Source organism: Benincasa hispida, chromosome 1, assembly GCF_027475165.1.
Source record: "Benincasa hispida cultivar pf3 chromosome 1, pf3_genome.v1.1, whole genome shotgun sequence".
Taxonomy (NCBI): Eukaryota; Viridiplantae; Streptophyta; class Magnoliopsida; order Cucurbitales; family Cucurbitaceae; genus Benincasa; species Benincasa hispida.
Window position 1 is genome coordinate 101,553,090 of NC_143478.1, and position 16,689 is coordinate 101,569,778.

General features: G+C 39.4%; 1 long non-coding RNA gene across 1 annotated transcript in view; it reads left to right on the forward strand.

The window, feature by feature from the left end:
• The first annotated feature begins 258 nt into the window (after positions 1 to 258).
• The window catches only part of LOC120070308 (uncharacterized), a 30,516-nt gene continuing 14,085 nt past the window's right edge, over positions 259 to 16,689 (forward strand). Inside the window, exon 1 of the long non-coding RNA XR_005479851.2 lies at positions 259 to 768. This is a non-coding gene — a long non-coding RNA (uncharacterized LOC120070308). The remainder of the gene's footprint in view (positions 769 to 16,689) is intronic.

Genomic DNA, 16,689 nt, shown 5'->3' on the forward strand with positions numbered 1-16,689 from the left:
TTGTAGGGCATTTTTGAAATTTTGGATTTAAAGTATAAGTGCGGGAATTTAAGTGTTGACGTGAAAATTATTCAATTTTGAAATTCAATTTGAAAATTAATGGCAGGAATTAATTTTCTTTTAAAAAGGAAAGGAAATAAATAGTATAAAGTGGATTTAGGAAATGATTTAAATGTAATTATATTATTTCCTTTTTAGTTATTATTTTTTTAAATAAAAAGAAACCCATCCCTTTTAGTTATTATTATTATTATTATTATTATTATTATTATTATTATTATTATTTTAAAATAAAAAGAAACTCATCCCTTCTCCCCTAGCAAGAAACCCTTCTCCCCCAAACTTTTTCCTCTTGCCGCTGCTGCCACCCTCATTGCCCAAACCGACCTCACCGCCGCCTCTCCCACTGCCCAGACCGACCTCACCGCTGCCCATGTCTACCAGACCTGAAACTGCCAGTTTTTGTCTCGTCGTCGATCAGCTGCCGCAACCGTAGCTCTAGACGACGTCACGTCGTCACGTCTGAAGGTCTCAGTCAATGGTCGGTTGTGTCGCATGCCACAGATCTGTCGAGCTACGTGCTGATCTTCCTTCACCGTTTGTCGTATCGTTGCCGAGCCAGTCGCCTGTTAGTTTCGTCCACGCCACTCTTCTCCAACAAGCCGACGCCACCGGATCTCTTCAACCCAGACCACTCACTGCCCTCGGACGTCTTTGGCTCCTTCTCGTTGGATTTTGTTTTGATTTCGCCGGAATCCTTGATTTTAGGTAAGGTTTCGGTGATTTCTTGAATTTGTTTCTGTTACTCATTTGGTATGAGTTTAAATTATTTTTTATATGATAATTTTGGAGGTTGGTTTTGGGTATTTTATGAAGATTTTGGAGTCAAAGCTTGGAAGTGACTGTTGATCAAGTTTGCTTTGGGTTCTAGTTCACACTCTTTACTTTATCATCAATTGCTTGCTTGGAGAATGATATATTTAGATTTAATTTTGAGGTAAGTAATCTTACTACTGGAATTGCCTTTGAGGGACTGATTCCTCGAATGTCCGCCAAGGTCCATCCTAAGGCCTTTGCGTTATTTCTTAGGATCTGAATGAGCGCCTCTTCTTTATCCTTACTCAGTGATGCTGAAATGATAATCGGTAACGTGTTGTTACTTCCTAAGTAAGCATACTTAAGGTGCACGAGCAACGGCTTTAACTCTAGCACAGGTGGCTCTTCCAAAGATGGCTTAATTCATTGTGAGGTCCATTCAGATAACTTGAGCGGTTCAAAATTTGATTAAGTATGAATTGCGGCGCAGTCCTCCTCCAATATTGCGCCGATTCCAAGATCTTTTTCCTCCAGCTCCTTTAGGGGTTCATGCCAATGTTCTTCTCGTAGTTCCTCAATCTATTGGCAGTTTTCCATGTCACCTGAGTACTTCAATGCATTGAACACGTTGAATTTTACTTCTTGATCGTCGACCCTGATGGTCAATTCCCCTTTTTGCACATCGATCAGTGCTTGCCTTGTCACACCCCTCCCCAGACCACCTTCTTAGCCTAGAGAAAGGCGTGACTACAGCAGTTACCAACCCTTGGGCTGACACTTACTGCCTAACAACTCTTGCGGAATAACTCTGACACCAATTATAATTCATATGCAACGGGACGTCTTTAGGCCCACAATTTATTGACTTAGAAACATAATATCTTTAGAGTCATTACAACACTAGATTTACAAGTCCCAAAACCCACAAAACCTAGTCCCTATATGAACAATAGTAACATGTGTACAATATTAACCGTAACCACCTAGCAAACGGTTACAAGTCTTTTAGTCCTTTAGTGGCGGAGCAGATACTGAGCTATCTTTAGAGGATTTGACTGTTACCTATGGGGGGGGGAGGGGAGCCAAACAAAACATTTGAAAATGGGGTGAGCTTACGCCCAGTGAGTGACCGAGAAAACATAGTAAATTCTCATGCATGATTTCAGTAATGAGTTTTTAACTGAAACATAAACTTTTATAGTACTTGTACTACAGCATAAACATTTTCCAAGCGTAAAACATATAAAGCTGTTTTAATCATAAAACAGTAAAATCATTTCTCAATCCAACGTACCCTACTATGGGTAAAAGAATCCCAACACCAACTACTAGTCCAGAGAGAACCCTTTTGCTCAATCTCTGACTCTATTCACCTGTGGCCACAATAAGTACCCTCACACATTAGGTACTTCTGCTCAGATACCTTCTCAATGTCCTTCAGTATCGAGCTACTAGGATACCTTCTCAAACGTCCTTCAGTACCAATAGATACCTTCTCAAATGTCCTTCAGTATATAGTTGGGCGGATACCTTCTCAAGTGTCCTTCGGTATCGCATTTTACCAAAACTATTTATAAACGACTTTTCTCTTTAAAGCATGTAAAGTATAACACATATAAAACATGGCTTTAAAGATGTTAACGCATGCTGGATAAAATCAACATATGTAAATAGTTTTTCAACAATATGCATGCGTTCAAACCACAATTCAAAACTTGCTTGGAAACCACTTCATAAAACTAGTAGGCATGAGAATATTTTTGCAAACATGCTTTCTGTAAAATGGTGTAATCAAAATAGTTTAAGTAAAACGTTTTAGTCAAAACATTTTAGCCACTCACCTCGATTTCTTAGGAGCTTTTCACTCTAGTAGCTCCTCGGGCTCCTTTTCACCCCGAGAATCCAGATTCAACTTACAGCTTAGATTACTTATAGTTATGAACCTTATTTTGAAATACTTTCTTCTACAAAATTATTCTAAAATATCTAAGGAAGATTACTCTAAACTTTCAGATCCGAAATCCTCGTGGAATCACAGAATCTTCAAGACTGGCCCAGACTGATCTGACAGTCTGACCCTTCTGCCTTCTTTTCAATATCTAGCCCGGTTCCTTTTAGTTTTTCCCTCCAGAAGCCCCATTCTGAAAACTAGACTTTCAGAGCTTTCAGATGGCTTTGGAATCACTCCAAACGCACGAGTAGATTGGGAGATCTTCTCGTCCAAATTTGATACGTTCTTCTCAACCCTCACTGTTCTCCCTCTCCTTTACGAAATTTATGAATTTGTGATTTGAAAATGAAATCCCAAAGCTCTATTTATAGGCGTTCAAATCTCTCGTGGTGTTGACAGCACCTACTTGGCTGCATGGCCAAATGTTTATTTCTCCCCTTATCAATGCAAGCTTGCATCACCTTGTCCTAAGGTGTTTTCTTCATATGCGTCCACCAAATTTCCTTAGCCCTTAAGAATTTTTCTTATGAAGACGCTTAATTTTGGTTGACGTTTGCCCTTGCATCTTCAACCTTTGTTTGTATTCAATTTAAGGTTCCAATGTATAATCTACAAGAACGCGGCCAAATTCAATGCATAAATACTTGTCCGGCCGTTCGATGCATAGGCGAAGCCCTTCGATCGCGTGGGTGTGACGTTCGAATGCAACACCAGACAAGGCGTGGCTGACGCACAGGCTGCTCTCGCTCTCTCCACTCTCGCTGGTGTCGCTCTCTCCAACTTTCTACTTTCTCTCCCATTTTCTCTCCAATCTCACTCTCTCCCAGTTTCTCTCCAACTTTCTCTCCAATCTCACTCTCTCCCATTTTCTCTCCATCTTTCTCTCTAATCTCGCTCTCTCCCATTTTCTCTCCAATCTCGCTCTCTCCCATTTTCTCTCCAACTTTCTCTCCAATCTTTAGCTATTGTGAACAATGTTCTCCGTGTTCGTTTGCTCACCACTTTGTGATACTTTTACACGGATTTTCCAAAATTTTCCCAAGTAATTTCCTATATTTTCTGCATTTCACATAAATTCCATATTTTTCTCAGTCCTTCAGCCATAACGCACTTCACCTAATTTCTCCATACTTAGCCGAATTTTTCCCCAAATTTTCCAAACTTAATTTCCATATTATTCCACACTAGCTCAACCTACTTATTATTTTTCCCCAACTTTCCAACTCAATTTCATATTTTTCTTTTTGAATCCCCATTCCACACTAGTTGTTTCATCATCCTACTTATTATACAAATTTCATCACAATCTTACCAATTAAAGCTTAACTTAATTTATTCAAAGAAAATCTACTTAACACTTAGAAATTTCCTTCCCCTTAACTTAGGATTTAACTTTCACTTAGTTAATTCCTTTTATCACTTGCTTAAGTAAGGAAAATAGGAATCTAGGTTTCAAATTTACTTCCCCCTTAAGAAAATTTCGTCCTCGAAATTTACTCAAACTAACTCTGGTTTAAGGTTTCACAACAACCACTGTTGTAACCTTTCATAGTCTTGTCTATTACCACGCTTCTACTGCGCTACTCTGATATCAATTCCTTAGTTTGTCAACAATACTTCACCTAGCCACCTCTAAGCTAGATGTTGACCCCACTGTCTACAACATAACAATTCTTCTCAAACTTTAAATGAGAATAACTCAAGTTCATACTTGCCTCCCTCGGTAGATCTTTAGGTATGCATATTCTACCTTCTTTTAATAGCACTTTATCAGTTCTTAATTGGTAATCCGTCCTCAATCCTTTATTCACTTCTTCAGCTAACTTCTGAAGATCAGAATCCTTTAACTGTTCACGTAGAATATCTTCTACGAGCGTAGGATGTACTTGAAATGAAGCTAATAACCCTCCCTTTTTGACCAACTGATAATGCTGCTTTAGCATTAAATAACTTATGAATCAATGTACCCTTCACTGAATTGATACTAGCTCTAGCTGATCCGGTTTTTCGACTTAGAGCATCAGCTACCACATTTTCTTTACCTGGGTGATAGTCAATTGTACAGTCATAATCTTTGATCAACTCGAGCCATCTTCTCTGTCTCAAGTTTAGTTCCTTCTGATCAAAGATATGCTTTAGGCTCTTATGATCCGTAAATATATGACATCGCTCACTAAACAGGTATGTCTCCACAATTTCAGAGCTAACACAACTGCTGCTAACTCTAAGTCGCGTGTAGGGTAATTACATTCATGCTTCTTTAACTGTCGCGAAGCATAGGCTACTACTTTTCCTTCTTGCATCAGCACACATCCTAACCCTTGTCGGGATGCATCACAATAAACTTCAAATTCCTTACCTGGTGTAGGTAGAGTTAATACTGGTGTTGATACTAACCTTTGTTTCAATACCTGAAAACTATGCTCGCATTCCGGTGACCACTCAAACTTCACATCTTTTCTGGTCAGGTTTGTCAATGGAAGAGCTATCTTAGAAAAGCCCTCAACGAATCTCCTATAATAACCTACTAAACCTAGGAAACTTTGTACTTCAGTTACATTCAGGGTTCATTCCCAATTAACTATTGCTTCTATCTTTTGGGAATCAACACTAACTTCGTCAGCTGAAACTATATGCCCAAGGAATACGACTTGATTTAACCAAAAATTGCATTTACTAAATTTGGCATATAACTCCTTTTCCCTTAGAATTTGTAACACCATCCTCAGATGTTCTTTGTGTTTCTCCGCACTACTAGAATATACTAGTATGTCATCCATGAATACTATCACAAACTGATCCAGATAAGAATGGAATATCCTATTCATCAAGTCCATAAATACCGCAGGAGCATTTGTCAATCCAAACGACATTACTAGGAACTCAAAATGTCCATATCTAGATCTGAATACAGTCTTTGGAACATCTGTGCCTTTCACCTTCAACTGGTGATAGCTGATCTCAAATCTATCTTAGAGAATACCATGGCCCCCTTTAACTAATCGAAGAGATCATCTATACGAGGCAATGGGTACTTATTTTTAATGGTCACTTTATTTAACTGTCTATAGCCTATGCATAATCTAAGAGTATCGTCTTTCTTCTTAATAAACAAGACTGGCACTCCTCAAGGCGATACACTAGGTCTAATGTACCCCTTATCCATAAGTTCCTGTAACTGAAATTTTAACTCCTTCCATTCCGTTGGTGCCATCCTATATGGTGCTTGGGATATAGGTGCGGTACCAGGAATTAACTCAATAGTAAATTCCATTTCCCTATCAGGTAGTAAGCCTGGTAACTCTTCAGGGAACACATCTAAAAATTCTTGTACCATAGGTACATCCTCAAGTTTCAGTTTCTTATCCTGTGAAACTGCTACATAGGCTAAATAGGATTCACATCCTTTACTCAACAACTTCCTAGCCTTCACTTCTAATATTAAACTTCCTGGAAGTATTCTTTTACTTTTCACCAGGGTTATTTCTTTTTCACCTGGTTTCCTAAACACTATTTCTCTCTTAAAACAATCCATAGTGGCATAGTGTTTACTTAGCAAATCCATCCTAGGATAACATCAAACTCCAGTAATTCTAATGGAATCAAGTCAACCCAAAAACTCTGATTTCCAATAGTTACTTCAAAATTCCTGTAATACTCATGTACAATTCTTGTAAGGGAGTCAGCTTGTACTTGTCTTATTGTCTCAGACTTTTCAATGTACTGTTTTAACGATGTCTCCAGAGACGAGGTGCCGCAAGAGGTATCATATAAGAACGATTGGTCACAGGGTGGTATACCTTGAGAATTACCTGGGTTACAGTCTGGAGTAATGAAGACCAGAGGGTTGCCTCTATCCCCTTAATAACTGTTCTGATAGAAACTATGGCCCTCCTGGTTGTGATTCCCATCCCAACTTAAAGTTGGGTGATCCCACCAACTAGGGTTATAGATGTTGCCAACCGATTCATCGTAGACAGAATATATGGGTTGTTGATTCCATGGGCAGACTTTTACTGGATGTCCCTCTCCATATTGGACGCAATTCATTGTGGCCATGTGAGTCACTACAGTAACTTGCGTTGATACTTGAGAAAGAGTTCTCTGTTGGTTAGCCACTGTCTGGAGGAGTGAGGTCACTGTGATCATTTGATCGACCAGTGCGCTCATTATATCAGTTGACACATCAGCACTTTCTACTCTTTCTTGCTCTAGACCTCTTACCTCAAGCCCGATATCAATCCACTCATCAGAATATCGTGAGATGCGATCCAAGATATTCTTTGCTTCTGTATATGATTTGTTCATTAATCCTCCTTCTGTGGAGGCATCAGCAACTGCTTGCATTGATTGGTCTAAGCCATTGTAAAAGGTTTCCATCAGAATACTATCGGGAATCCCGACATGCAGATAGCTCTTCACTAATTGTCAGAATCCCACCCATGCGGTGCTCAAGGTTTCATAACCCTTTTGCTCAAAATTTAGCACATCCCTCCATCTCCTTGCATTGACGACTGGAGGGAAGAATCTGTTCATGAACCTATCAACCAACTGTTCCCATGCTTTAATCTCATTTGGCTTTAATGACTGAGCCCACCTCTTTGCTTCATCCCGTAGTGTGTACGGGAAAAGATATAACCTAAGTCTTTCTTGAATCACATCATGCATGGAGAATACGCTACACATGTCTACAAAATTCGTCAAATGCGCATATGGGTCTTCTCCGTGTAATCCTCTAAATTGACCCATATTCTGAATCATCTGCAGCATAATTGGTTTTATTTCAATGCTTACATTCTCCTCAATCGTTTGTCTTACGATTCCTCGTGAGAAGTTATAGAAATCCAGCGCTGCATAGTCTCTCATTGGGACGTCATGATCAGCAACAAGAAATATGGAGCCTTGCGCTGGCCCATTTTCCTTTTGATTCCCTGCGGGAGCCTCGTTATTATAGTCATACTTCTTCACCACTTAATTCGGCCCTGATGAACTCTTGTGCGAATAATACACTTGATCTCTGGGTCCACTTAGAATTTCTGGATCATTCCAGCACTCCTAAGCCGTCAGCCTGCTCTTCGCGTCGAATAGCCAGTATAAAGAGATCTATCCTACAAAATACCACAACCATGCTCAAACAATAAACCGTTAACCATTCCCCAGCAATGGCGCCATAAACTTGTAACGCAGTCTTTGTACTATGATGCAAGTCCATGCCATAAACTTGATGACATAGATTTTATGCGATGATATATGATACTACTTCTAGATATGCATTATTAACGAATGTTCTTGTAGTATGTTGTGCGTTGTCACAAGTTTCCTTGCGTTGAAACCAAGTATAATTTCACCGCAAGTTTCTCGGTGTGATCCGAGGTCGAACACAGGGACTGTTTTAGGTTATTGCGTTATGTTTGTGATATATGCGACCAAGGGTTTTTTCAATTTATAAAAGAGTTTTATGTACAAGTAATTAAACATGCAATAAAGTAAAGTAAATTGCGATAAAGTAAATCTAAGCTAAGATGATACAAGTTACAGGTTTCATGATACAAGATACTGAGGTCAAGGTTGGCTGTGAAGATTATGCAAAGATCGTGTAATGCGGTGACAAGTCTTATGTACGAAGTAGAAACAGAAAAGATAACTAATATAAACAGCACAAGTTCCTTCATTGTGTTAAAGATATAAGTATTGTTCCGCTTTTCCCTTAGCGTACACCTCTCGGTGATCGGCCACGTTCCCACATCTCTGTGGTGAAACAGGGACAAACGTAATGAACGCAAGGTTGCTTCCATCTCTAGAAGTACTACTCACTTGAGTTAACGCATTCTTCTAACCTTCTCTCGACAGATCAGAATGACATCTTCATTTCTTATCTCACAGGTGAAGATGTCGTCTAGCATGCCATAGCTAAACGCATTTATCTCTTTAGCACAGATTAAGTTACTCGTTTAATCCATATTAATTACCAAGGTATTAAGAAAACTTCATGGAGAAAACGATTTATGGAGGAACGAAAATAGACGGATAAGTGGGAATGGAAATGATCGAGACATTCAATAAAACTATTTAGCATCTGATACATGATTTGTGAATGAAGAGATTAAAAAGATGAAATACACTTGATGAAATAGAGTTAGAAACAAATACAAAGAAGCGCCAACGTCTTAGCACCGATCTAGATGGAGATTTGCTTGCCGGTGTGGATGGATGGATGAGCTTCCCTCTCAAGCTTACTCAACAGGTAGCAGGGATCTAAGCACAGAGCTTCACGGGGGGATCTGGCAGATTCGCACTGAGACTCACCTCTCGGCCTTGTCTCTTCTTTTCCCAGATTTCTTCCGATCAGTACTCAGCTCAGCCTTTCTCTCAATAATCCAGCATTAATTAGCCCTCATATCAATTATACCTGTATCAAGTATACCCGTATCCAGTATACCCTCTCTGAATTCTATGGGGGTATTTATAGGTGAAAAGCTTTGACTCTTGGCTTGTGGACCCCACTTCTTGTTATGGAAATTCCAAAGATGGAGAAATAAATATTCTTTCTGTTATGCAATCAGACCGTCAAATCTGCACAACGATTAGTTGTACACGTGTCACAATCCTCCACGTTTGCGTTGCTCAGCTGCATCTTTCGATCGGTTGCTCGCATGCGGTGTTGTTTTTATTACCGTATGTAGTTGAAATTCAGCTCTGGATCGACTGTTGCATTGCATCGTCATAGCGTTAATCGTCTCCTTATTGTGGTTTGACGGTCGCAATGTAACAAAGATGCGTTGTTCAGTTTCTCGTTGAGCCTTGATCGCAAGCGGTGACTTGGTTTCCTACAAAACAGAGTAAAAATATCCTCTTCTACCATCTTGACGATGTTAGTGGGTGTAATTGCGATAGTTCATAATTATTGTATTTCTGAGCTACTTTTCATACAATCGAAGCATATTCCTTCTCTTTTGGCTGCAATATCTAGAATAGGCAGCATAAATAACTTATATTTCTACAAGTTATCACAAAGTGGGATCCTTCATCACTTATTATGGCACGTGGGGAGCCAAAACGAGTGAAGATATTTCTTCGCAAGAATTGTAGAATTTCGTCGCATCGTTTGCAATGCATGATACCGCTTCAATCCACTTGAAGACATAATTGACGGCCAACAGGATGTATTTGTGACTTGATGGTGGAAATGGTCCCATGAAGTTGATGCATTAATTTATGCGATGAAATAATGTTAAGGAATGCAATGGTGGAAAATGCATTGTGCATGCAAGTTTTCTAAGTAAGACCCAAGTATAAATGCTACTGAGTTTCCTAGTAAGCCCAAGGTCGAACACAGGGATTAAGGAAAACAGTATGCGATGTTAATTTTAGATCACTTTGCGGTAACATTTAAATCAAGGTGTTGGTTGGTTTATCGTTTAAGGTATAAAAAGTATGCGGCGGATTTGAGGAAAGAGTAATTATGCGACAGATACACTGAGTATGCAGAGGAACAGGTTGAGAAGGTCTTTAGCTAGCATTTCCTAAGAATGCGTTCAAGCTATGCGATCATGCTACACTCATGCGACAGTAGTTCATTTTCCAATGCAAATGCAGTAGCTCCTAATTCTAGGACGCATGCGATGAATGCAATAATGTCTATAGAGCTTATTCTTAAGTCTCTACTTCTCACCTATGCGATGACAAAAGATGCACATAAGGACAAGGCGACCGCATGCTCTACTTCTCACCTATGTGATAACAAATGAAGATGTCGTCTAGCATGCTTTAGCTAAACGTATTTTATAACTTTAATACATATTAAGTTCTTGGTGATTCATATTGTTCATCAAGGGATTAAGAAAACATCATGAAGAAAGTGACTAATGGGTGAATGGAAATAGATAGAAAATTGTAAGCGAAATCTATCGAAACATTTAATATTTCTACTAAGTGTTTGATACATGATATGTGAATGAAAAGATAAAGAAAATATGGAATACAATGGAAGAGAGATAGAATAGATACAATCCGATGCCAATGTCTTGGCACAGATTCGATGGAGATCTGCTTGCCGAATCAGATGGTTTCGATGGCAGAAAGAGTTTCCCTCTCAGGCTTGCTCCACCGGTAGTAGGGGTCTCTACACAGAGCTTCGATCAGGTATATGACAGGTGGAATCTAAGATTTACCTCTCGACCTTATCTCGTTCTCTTCCCAGATTTCTTCTCTTCAGCACTCAGCTCAGCCTTTTCTCTCTAAAATCTTACAGCACTTAGCCCAGTATCCAATAGCATACTTTTCTCTTAAATCACTGGGGTATTTATAGGAGCAGATCCTTTGACTCTAGCCTTGTGGTCCCCACGTGATGGTTATGGTAATTCCGCAGATGGAGGCATATTATTCCTTCTATTATGCAATTAGACCATCAATTTTGCACAACCGTTAGTTGTACACATGTCTCAATCCTTCGCTCTCACGTTGCTCAGCTGCATCTTTCGATCATGGGTTCGCATGCGGTGTTTGTTTTTATTACCGCATGTGGTCGAAGCGTAGCTCTGAATCGACTGTCGCATTGTGCCATTACTTTAATAATCGTCTCTTCATGGTTGATCAATGGGTGCAATGTGACAGAGATGCGTTGATTAGTTTCTCATGAGCCTTGAGCGCAAGCGGTGACTTGGTCTCCTACAAAACAGAGTAAAGTTTGGCTTGTCCTCCATCTTTTTGGCGTTAGTGGGTGTAATTGCAAACATTTATAATTATTGTCATACTAGGTTAATTTTTATACAATTGGCACATAATTACTAACTTTTGGCCGCAATATCTATATAAGGTGGCATAAATAACTTGTATTTCTACAAGTTATCACACCCCCAAATTTAGATATATGCTTGTCCTCAAGCATATCTTCTACTAAGGCAATCATGCTCCATTCCTATCCTATATTTCTGCGATGATTGGTTGCTTCGAATGTTACACTTAGGCACATTACCTGACATCGCACTTTCCTTCTATCCTTGCTAATTCTTAGCAAGCTTTACTTTATTCTTCTATGTAAAAAAATTCTACTCAAAGACACCTTTCGAGTTTTCAAAATAGAAAGTTTATCTCTTCTTTATCAAAACAACTTGATGTATCTATATGCGATGAGCAACACTTTGCGTCATTTATTCACTTAGAGACAGTTGGTCATGGTTACACTCTTCGTTTTGGCTTGTCCCCACGGGTGTCATGCGAACATCTAACTACGGTAGTGTGCCAGTTCTAACTTTAACTCATGATAATCAGAGGAGTTGTCCCTTGCATTCTTTTTTTTCCTTTTTGGTTTATACAACGTCGTTCTTGGAAACCCACCTTCGTTTTGGCTTGCTCCTACAGGTGTCATACGAACATCCAACTACGAGCAGGCTTCTTTCACAACAAAACTCTTATCAAGTTGGGAATAGTTTTGAAATCCTTGTGCTGACATTGGAGTTTTGCAAAAAAAAAAATTTTTTTAAAACGAAAATGGACGCATTTTCTGAAATATTGCATACTTCTGATTTCATCTGCTCAGACCTTCCCCACCCCCAAATTTAAAGATGAGCAAGGTCCTCATTTCGTTGTTTGGATAGATTAGACAAATACTTAGAAGAAAATTTCAAAAAGAAGGTTTGAGTAGGACTTTGAAAGATAGAAGGTAAAGTACTGCTAAACTAAGAGTTAACTAAGTGTTAGTCAAAATTTACTAAGTATGGGAAATGTTTCTAAGTGTAACATATAATACGTCATAGCAATGCAATGAAGATCGTAAAAATACAAGAGTACAAATATAGCAAAGATTAACAAAGGACGATAAAGAAAGAGGCATAGGCAAAGAGTAGAGTGAATTATGTACTTTGATTGTATTGACTATTAACAAAGTGTGCGAATATATTACAAATGATCGCATTACAAGAATTTTTCTATTGCCTGTATAGGAGTCAAAGAATTTGGTTAACTTACAATTTGCATCGGAAGGGTGCATGATTTGCAATTCATGTCATGCTTCTAATAAACGCAGATACATTTTTGCTGAGGATGGGCACACGCATACATCCCCGCAGTACACCCCTTAATTAAATACATTTCTGGAGGATACCTCAACATAGTGCATTTAAATAAGACCGGGCAAAAGACGCATATGTGTGCAACACACCCCTCACCGCAATGTATTTGGGTGTATTAGATGCATATCTCCCCTTCTTTCTACTTACTACACCCAACCTCTCGTTATATACCAGTTTATTTTCCTCTCTTCTTAACACAAGTTGAAAAGGTCTTATGGTGATTTATCGAACATTCACAAAGTCATGTGCCCACACTACTACATTTAACGTATGTAAACATATGAAACTTCTAGAACAATAAGGCCTAATCCTATTAAACAGTGATCATAAAATGAAACAAACGGTAAAAGAAATCCATAAAGAAAGCAAGTAAACATAGATGGGAAGGCCGACTGAAAGAAGTTCTTAGAATTACCGCAATTTCTTTCCCTGCAAGCATTTTAATCCTGCTTGCCCAAATCAATGGTGTCCATGCGCCAATCAAAGTTTCCCCCATAATACGATTTGATCTGCTGACCATTGACTTTGAATGCGCTGCTCCCATCCAACGTTGTTAATTCCACTGTGCCGTGGGGAAAGATTGTCTTGATCCGAAATGGCCCGGACTAGCGAGACTTCAACTTTCCAGGGAACAGTCACAAACGCGCGTTGAATAGCAATACCTGCTGACCTTCGGTGAATGTTCGATCGTTTATGCGGTCATCATGCCATTTCTTCATTTTCTCCTTATATATCTTGGCATTTTCATAGGCATCCCTTCGCCATTCGACCAACTGATTCAATTGTAACTTCTGGACTTTCCCCGCACTGGCTAAATCAAACTTCAGCTTCTTGCATGCCCACATTGCCTTGTGTTCCAACTCAAGCGGCAGATGACAAGCTTTTCCAATGACCAGGGCATACAAAGACATGCCAATTGGTGTTTTGTAGGCAGTCCTGTAAGCCCATAGTGCCTCGTCAAGCTTGGGTGACCAATCTCTTCTGGCAGTATTAACCACCTTCTCCAAGAACGTTTTGATCTCTCTGTTAGAGATCTCTACCTGCCCATTAGTCTGTGGGTGATAAGCAATTGCCACTCGATGGCTGACGTTGAATTTAGTCAACAGGTTAGCAATTATGCGGTTGATGAAGTGAGAGCCCTCATCGCTGATTAAGGCACGTGGCATTCCATAGCGCGCAAAAATATTCTTCTTAAAAAACTTCGCCACAAGGGCTGCATCATTCTTGGCACATGCGATGGCCTCAACCCATTTTGATACATAATCAACTGCAACCAAAATATATTGATGACCTTCAGATGGTGGGAACGAGCCCATGAAGTCAATTCCCTATACATCAAATACTTCAACTTCTAAGATTGACGTCAATGGCATTTCATTTCTTTTGGACATATTCCCTTTCCTTTAACACCTGTCGCATTGCACAACATGGGCATGGGCATCCTTGAAGGCCAAAAGTAGCCGCATTGTAAGACTTTTGCTACAGTCCTTTGCCCCCCGAAATGTCCTCCATATAGGGACTCATGACAGAGTTCTAAAATGCTCTTGGCTTCGTGCTCAGGAACGCATCGACGTATTATATGATCATGTCCTTGTCTATATAGGAATGGATCGTCCCAGATATAAAATTTTGCGTCATGTCTTAGCTTCTTCTTCTGCTAGTAGGTATAATCATCCGGTAGTTGACCGCAAACTATAAAGTTTACTATGTTCGCATACCAGGGAACATTAATGCCTACTGCCATCAGCAGCTCATCGGGAAATCTTTCCTCAATATCTTTTTCTGGCCCTTGAACCTCGCAAGTTTCCAGTCTTGACAAATGATCTGCAACTTGGTTCTCGGTGCCCTTCTTATCTTTAATTTCTAGGTCAAATTCTTGCAGGAGCAATACCCATCGTATCAATCTTGGTTTTGCAACCTTCTTCATCATTAGATATTTAATCGCAAAGTGATCTGTATACACCACCACATTTGTACTGATCAGGTACTGTCGAAACTTCTCCAATGCAAATACCACTGCAAGCATTTCTTTCTCTGTGGTCCTATAGTTCTCCTGTGCGTCGTTCAGTGTTTTGCTCGCATAATAAATGGGATGCAAAACCTTTTCCCAGCATTGACTCAAAACTGCGCCTACAGCATATCTGCTAGCGTCACACATCAATGCAAAGGGTTGCGTCCAATCTGGCACAACCAAAATCGGAGCGGAGATAAGTGCATCTTTAATGTGTTAAATGCTTTAGTGTAGGCATTATCAAAATTGTACTCGCAGTCAACTTCAAAAAGTGCACTAAAGGGTCTTACGATCTGAGAGAAATTGCGAATAAAACTTTTATAAAATCCCGCATGACCCAGAAAGCTCCTTAGTGTTTTTACATTCACCGGTGGGGGTAATTTGGAAATTGTGTCGATTTTTGCTTGATCAACTTCCAATCTTGCCTTGGAGATTTTGTGACCCAGAACTATTCCTTCCTCCACCATGAAGTGGCATTTTTCCCAATTCAGTATATGTAACGACTCGACCCCCTAGGACTTAGGTAAGACCGTTACTAAAATAAATGCATGCACAGAATTTAAAAACGACGCTCAGTTATTTGAAATAAATGCTCATTAAATAAGAGAAGTTCAAAAGACGTTTATTAAATGCAATTGTTAAAACAGTTAATAGGGTACCCAAAATTCTTAAAGGCGAATCAAAGGCATATAAAAGAAATAATCCTTAGTAATAAATTTTAAATAGTAAAACCAAATAACAGATTTCAAGATGCAGAAGCAAAAAGGTCTAGTCCGAATGACACGATCATGAATTCCGTTGCACCATCGTCGGTACATCAGTAGCCCCACCACTGGGGTCAGGCTAGGCATCTATGTCCTCTAGATACCCGCATATGGCACATAAACACATGAAACAGACAAGAGACTGAGTCCTATCCTATTGTAGTTAAGTATGCCCATAAAATTGGTGAATCCCAAAAGAAACACAAAACTGGTGAATCCCGAAGGAAACAAAAAACTGATGAATCCCGAAGGAAACACAAAACTGGTGAATCCCAAAGGAAACACAAACTGGTGAATCCCGAAGGAAACACAAACTGGTGAATCCCGAAGAAAACACAAACTAGTGAATCCCAAAGGAAACACAAACTGGTGAATCCCGAAGGAAACACAAAACTAATGAGCATCTAACTAATTAATGAGGATATTCACACAGTCTCAACGTTCAAAGAATCAACACTGTACAATTCTAAAACATACATGAAATCCTTGGTACCATGGCTCCATCACATACACATAATCCTCAACAACATATTATACAACATTCATGTGAACCTTACATCATAATTCTACAACATACAAGTATGCCTCAACACCAGCAGATCAGACGTCGACATAAGAAAACACATACCATCACATACTAACGATCAAGTGCCTAGGTGTGTCTTTAAACAATTCAGAACTCGTGCCAGAACATACTTTGATTCAGGTCATACTATCAATCAACATGCTAACAATTTACCATAATATACACTCACCGTGCTAGCATACAACTAAAGCCTAGCCCGTGGGCAGTTCCAGTGGTAAGATTACTTACCTCTAATCACAACTTTAGAAACTAGTAAGCTTAGGCTCTTCCTTGCCCGAAAAAATTGAAAACCCACGAGATCAACTTAAATCACCCACAACGAAAACATCAAAAAGCTCAAGATTCTCCCTGAAATTGAATCTGAACACCCAAAGTTTATGGGTAAATATTGGGCCAAAATTTTAAATGGGTAATCAAGAACGTTCAAGAAACCCGAAAAAACTTATACCAAACTCAAAATCTGGAGAAAACCCAAACGACATTGATCGATG